The sequence below is a fragment of the Notolabrus celidotus genome, chromosome 18 (genome assembly GCF_009762535.1).
Source record: "Notolabrus celidotus isolate fNotCel1 chromosome 18, fNotCel1.pri, whole genome shotgun sequence".
NCBI lineage: Eukaryota > Metazoa > Chordata > Actinopteri > Labriformes > Labridae > Notolabrus > Notolabrus celidotus.
In genome coordinates, this window is record NC_048289.1 from 12,413,248 (window position 1) to 12,419,738 (window position 6,491).

Genomic DNA, 6,491 nt, shown 5'->3' on the forward strand with positions numbered 1-6,491 from the left:
AGGAATTTCAATAGAGTGATGCATTTAACCCCCTTCATGCATTAACAAATACAGGGGGTCCTTCTTTTTATAAATATAGTCTGCATAAAATCGTACATGCACACCTACACTGCAAAGGATGTTTAGAATTTAATTATGAGGGGCAGTTACATCACAAAACGTGCTTCCTATGCCCCTGCACCATCGATGCAATTGCATTTCCCTTTGAAAACTTCAAGGCAGCAGTGAGGACCTCCTCGTGATAATGAAGCACCACTGGCCTGTTTGTGCTGATCTGATTGAGCAGTCGGCCTTGCTGGGGGAGTCGTGGCGCTCTCATGGGTAGGAGAGCTGGAAGTCTATTAACTGCTAACTCTCCCATTCTCTCTCTCTCTCTCTCTCTCTCTCTCTCTCTCTCTGTCTCGCTCTGCCTTTTTCAGTCCTGATTAGAGATAAAAAGAGAAAATAGCATTGAGTCAAGGAATCTGAGCCATCTGTGTAATGTAGCTCTGTGTGTGCAGACAGGAAATCACCTGATGCTTTTTGCTCCCCTGTCATGAGTAAACAGTTGTTATTCTTCCCTCCAAACGTTTCCAGATATCTATTAAGTACACAATCTGCAATATGCATTAACCAAACTCAGACTGGACAAAGTGAAGCCATCAGAAAACTGCAGTCATTTTCCTTGGAAGCGGCTCCAACTTCTCAGCACTCCAGTCCCCTCAAACTAAAAATACTCGACTTGTTCTGGGATTTCTCTGAAACAAATGATCGTTTTCCAGGCTCCCAGTGGTGTTGTAAGTTGGCAAGGAAATATGGATTGGAAGGCCCCGCTGTTCTCACACCAGGAAAGCTCACAGCTCAAAGTTTCTGTGTGTGTGTGTGTGTGTGTGTGTGTGTGTGTGTGTGTGTGTGTGCGTGCGTGCGTGCGTGCTCGCGTGCATGCGTGTGTGTGTGTGTGTGTGTGCATGTTTTTCACTAAAGGCGATCAGAGGAAAGAGTCCAGGTAAGACCAGGCTAATGTGTTCCCAGCGGTGCACACAGCTGCCAAAGAAGTCAAAAAGCTAATAGGAGACACATGTGGCTAGATGTTAAAGGGCATGCCCTTTTCCCCAAACACACACACACATAGCAGCCCAACACACAAAAACAAACACACACATATGCACATAAATATATCCAAAACACCTTCTGAAGCTTAATGTTCCCCTCTAGGACAGCTTCCTCCCACATCAGCTCTCCTGTGAGCTAAAACACAGTGAGGGTCACTGCTATCGGCCATCTGCTATTTTTAATGGAGTGTAATGACACTTGTCTGTGTGTAGTCACGCTCACCAGTTAACACATTTCCTTTCCTCTTTGCACTGTGTGACATGAACAGTATAAGGAATATTTAGTGTGAATTTGAATGTTTTCAAGTTTTCTTTTTTTGGCTAACATTTGCACCTTTGGATGATTTAGCTTTCTGCAATCTCAGCATCAGTTCCAGTTGTTTTCATTTTAGCCAACGACCATTACATGCAATTGGTTATATTTAGCTTTTTAAATATGGCAAATCCTGATATAACAATACTTTGTCCCCTGCCTAATAAGTGGTCTAAGTGATTTTATGATGCAGTTTAAAACAATAGAAGAGTGGGTTGGCTCTGCATGAAAACTAGCTTGTTAGCTCAGAAAAATCCGTTAGCTAAAAGTGAAAAAATATTTCAATTAATTATGGATTTAAAGTACAATTTTGGAGCACTGGTGGCCTAGCGGTCTAAGTGCCACACATACAGAGGCTACAGTCCTCGTTGCAGGGGTCGCCGGTTGATTCCCGGCCGGTCGACCATTTCCTGCATGTCTTCCCCCACTCTCTACTCCCCACAAAAAACTTTAAAAAAAATAATACAATTTCTTGTTAAGGGTAATAGTTGGAAAAAAGTGAGCAAAAAACAGATAAGCTTCTTAAAAATTTCATTTTTATTGAAAATCTGTGAATAGCAAGTAATAAAAGTATATCCATCCCTCACTCCATCCATCTCCTCCTGCTAGTCCTCTCCGTCTATTCCCCTCAGCTGGCACTGACCCCAGCCTCTGCACAGAGGCATGCTAACAAGTGTCCCTGTCTTGGCAACCCAGCCTCACTGAAAAGCATGCCACTATTCTCTGGCTGCACTTTGCCAAGAGTGGATGAGTAAGAGCGGGCTGTGGAAACAGCTGTTGAGGGAGTGATCAAAAGAGGGAGGGAGACTTCTTTGATTACTACCTTCTTTGTTCACGCTCCACTCAAACTTTCGTATTCACCGGGGGGCCTCTCTGAGTGGGCCGCAAGCCAAGAGGAAGGCTTAAAGTTAGTAAAGAGTGATAATATACTTGATACTTAATGCAGTTCAGAGCAGTCTACTGCAGCAAAATTACTACTTCATTGAACTCTATTCAGTAATATCTTAAGTCTATCATGATCAATCTTTGTCACCAATATCTCACACTTCATCTTGACCCCCAACCCCTTTGTGACGATCTCTTTCACTGCTTATCACTGCAGAGTGAATACGTAGCCTTGGTTACAGCTACTCTCTGTGAGTCTGCCGGGTTGAGGTGCCCTCTCCCAGGATTCAAGCAGGAAGCTCCACCCTGATCCTCGCATGTTTGTTTTGGCTCAGACTGAATATCACAGAGGACGAGATGGAACTGCTCCCTTCTATCTGCTCATTATCTCAGCCGAATCAGCAGGCTGGATGGCTCGACACAATAAAAATGCATTTCCAGCAAAGTTTGTGAAGACTAAAGCAATTCAGCATCATCTAAAAGGTCATGGTAGTATCAAGAGAACTGGCTTTATCACCATGTGACCTTACTCTGTGTTTATACAAGACATTAAAGAAGTGTGTACTACAGAAAGCTATGTGTAAAAAAAGTGCCTTTCAAGGTTGAGTTTGAGACATATCAAGTGCATAAACTTAAATTACTGCTAAGTTATGTGCTGCCTATTGCCAAAACACCAAGAGGCACATGCAAAGATAATGAAACCCTTGCTTATGTGTTTGCCATTTTCAAATGCCTTGAACAAATATACTCAAATGCCTTTAACTGTGAATCTTTTGTAAGGAGGAAAATCACAGAAAAGTCTTGTGTAAGACATCCACCCAGTTATTAGGTGGGCTTGTTAACACAGCGTACAGAGTTGTCATTTTTCTAGGCATGCCTGAGCACGGCTGATTGTGGGAGTTCCCAATCTGCCCTGTTTTCCTCCACAGCTTACACAAAAAAATCCACCAGGGTCTCTAATTTTCATCTTGTATGAAGGGTATGCAGTCATATTGCTTAAACCAAATGAGGCAAAGAAGGTCAATCAGGTGGTGAAGTCAGGTGAAAGTTAAGTGCGTCAGTCTGCGTCAACTCTAATCTACCTGGCAAAAAGTAAGTTTCTACACAAACAATGGCTGCAGGATGTGAATTCCCTTCCCTCTACCTCCTCTCCCTCCTCTCCTGTACAAGTTTTAGAGTTGGATCTGGTGTCCTCAGGGAAGTGATGACGGCACATGATGACATGAAGTCTAGCCTGGGAAACAAGGGGTGACTGCAGGAGAATGTTACCTTGGGGGGAATTCAACAATTGCTTGTAGGTGCATGAACAGATTGTGGGAAAGCTTTATTACAAATTTGTTGGAAGAAATACAATTAATGAAGTCCATGATTAGGTCAGCTGTTACAAACTGCTGAGACTTAATAAAAACTAATAAATAAGCAGACAGAGTACTTGCAACAGTTGACTACAGGTAATGAATCAGTGTTAGCTCTAATAACTAGTGATACAGATTAGTTTAATGTTACAATTGCTTAAGCTAACACAAAATGGGTTGAAGTAGTTGGCTAAACATGCTTGATAAAAACCAAAAAAGCTTAAAATAACAAGTTCACATTTGAAATAGCTTGCTCATAGATATGGATTTACAGTAAAAAAGAAAAAAGAAAGAAAGAAAGAAATGAGTTCAAGTGGACTAACAAGTTACTGGTGGACAAAATTAGAAGAAACAGATAAACGATTGAAATATTTATGTTAGAGATCTGCAGACTCTGACGGACTAAGAGGTGTCTTATTTCTTTTATCATTGCTGTATTCCCACATTTGTGTGCATTGATTTCTCCTGCTGAGCTGAGCTGGGGAGGAAGGGGTTATTTTTCCCCTTCTTTTTTTTGAGTTCTGGGACTGGTTTATTTATATTGTAAATGTGCAGGTGATTCTGTATTTATGGAACTCTACAGGTATATATTTATGCACATGTAAGCACCTTGTTTCTCCTGTTAGGAGTGTCGTTTTCCCAGACTCATTGTTGTGTTTTTTCTTTTCTCCGTTTAAATTAAAAATGTAAACTTGTACGCAAATTACAATGTCATTGAATTTTGCCCAATAAACAGAACTGGCAAAAAAAGACAATTAATTAAAATAGCAGTTTATATTAGAAACAGAAATAGCTTAAAGTAATGGATAGACATTTAAAAATACTTCAAGTAAACACTTATATATACTGTAGATACATTATAAAAGTTAAGCCTAAAATGATTAGTTCAGATAGTAAGCCACAAAGTAGGCCCAATGAAATGCTAAAACATGAAGAAAGCAAGAGATACATTGCTTAAATAGTTAGCTTAACAAAATAATTTTAAAACATAAGGTAAATATAACAGTTGAAAAAGTTTATAGAGTCATGAACGGTAGAAAAATGCACAAAGCAGTATAGTTAAGTCAATTGAAAGCCATGGACTAATTGTTGTGTCAAAATTTTGAATAAGGGGATAAAGCAGATCCTTGCATCGAGTAAGCTATGTAAGCTAGTTAGCTTCAGTAAAAAGTAGCTAGCTTATGTAGCTAAAAGAAGTTTGCTAAAAATAAATACATAACTGGCGGAGTTGGTTCTATGTACATGATATAGCCTGTGTAAAAACATAACATGATGGGTAAAGGGTTAAAATATCTTTAAGTAATGGATTTATAGTTGAACTGATAGCCTAGCTTAAATTAGTAAAATGAATAAACAGTTTAAAAATGTTAGCTTAAAAGTGTTATAAAGCTTCAAGTGATGGATAAACAGTGGACATACTTGTTCATCCAAATTAAAGGAGGAACAGATTTTAGTAGTGTTGAAGGAATGGAAGCTTGAATTATGCTTTCTCACCTCACACCCCAGCTACCTTTGAACACTTTTTCACCATGACAGTGGTCATCTCAGGTGCTAAACTTGAAGGCTCCTACCACCCACAGTGATGCAGGCTACAGTGTGCCCCGAGACAGGCCTCCCAGTGTTTGCCTTACTGCTAAGTCCCCACCAGTGTCCCTCGTTAATGAATGGACATTTAATGATCTGAGAGGGCCATTCAATTGAGTGGAAAATGTGCAGGTCTGGAGAGTAGAGTAGAGCTCCACTTGTCATCAGAAACAATGGGCTCGGCTCTGTATTCACTCACAGGCACATGCACACACACACACACACACACACACACACACACACACACACACACACACACACACACACACACACACACACACACAAGAGAAGGGAGAAGTGGATTCACACATAGGCTTGAGAGGAGGCTGAACACGCACATAGCATAGATGGCTGAGGTAATTTTCACACGCTTTGGCACAAATCCCTTTCAATGAGAGCTTATCCACAGAGCTACACTGGGTCATGTGTAGTTTTTAACTAAAATGAGGAGTGGTAGGCATGACTTTTCAAGGACATATTAATAATTTGATCAACTTTGTGTTGCCATGTGAATAGTTGTAGCTTATCTTACAGTATACACATTTATCTCATCACCTGAACACAGATTAAGACTTTTATTTTTATATTTTCATGAGTTGGATAATTTCACCAGAGTGATTTCACCACCAGTCAAATCTGAGCCATCTGCTTTTCCTAACAGATTAAAAACAAACAGAGGTGATGAGTTTAGGTTGATGAAAACCAACACATATGTGTTCAATAAAAACCCACCCTTTTATGTTACAGCATTTATTTTCAGGTCATACACGGCCAGTCATAAACAAAATGGCACCATGTGGTTACAGAGGATCTATTGCAAACAGACGATCAAAAGGCTGGAGGAAAAGAAATCCTCAGTGTTTACATGTAGTCTAGCGGCTGACCGGTGAAGTTTGCCGAGGTCGGGCAACCAGGCGGTCTATATGTTTTGCAGACAGGAAGGAGGCTTTATAAGGAGCGCTGTAAATCACTGCAACTCACTTTACCACACGACTGGTGATGTGGGAGCAAGCTAGCATTGTGTTTGCTGCTCAGATTTACTGCCATTCACTGTCATTATTCAACGGTCTGTCCACCAGATTACATTAGGTCTTGTTGTAGCATCATGCATCAGATTTACTGCCCAATATATTCACCTATAATCCAGAGTGAAGAATAGCGGAGCCTTAATAAGTGGATTAAGTGAATGTAGATAGAAATATGATTATCCAGTTTGTCAATGGGGCAATGTGACTTTAAGAGACAACTGTAAGACAATACAGT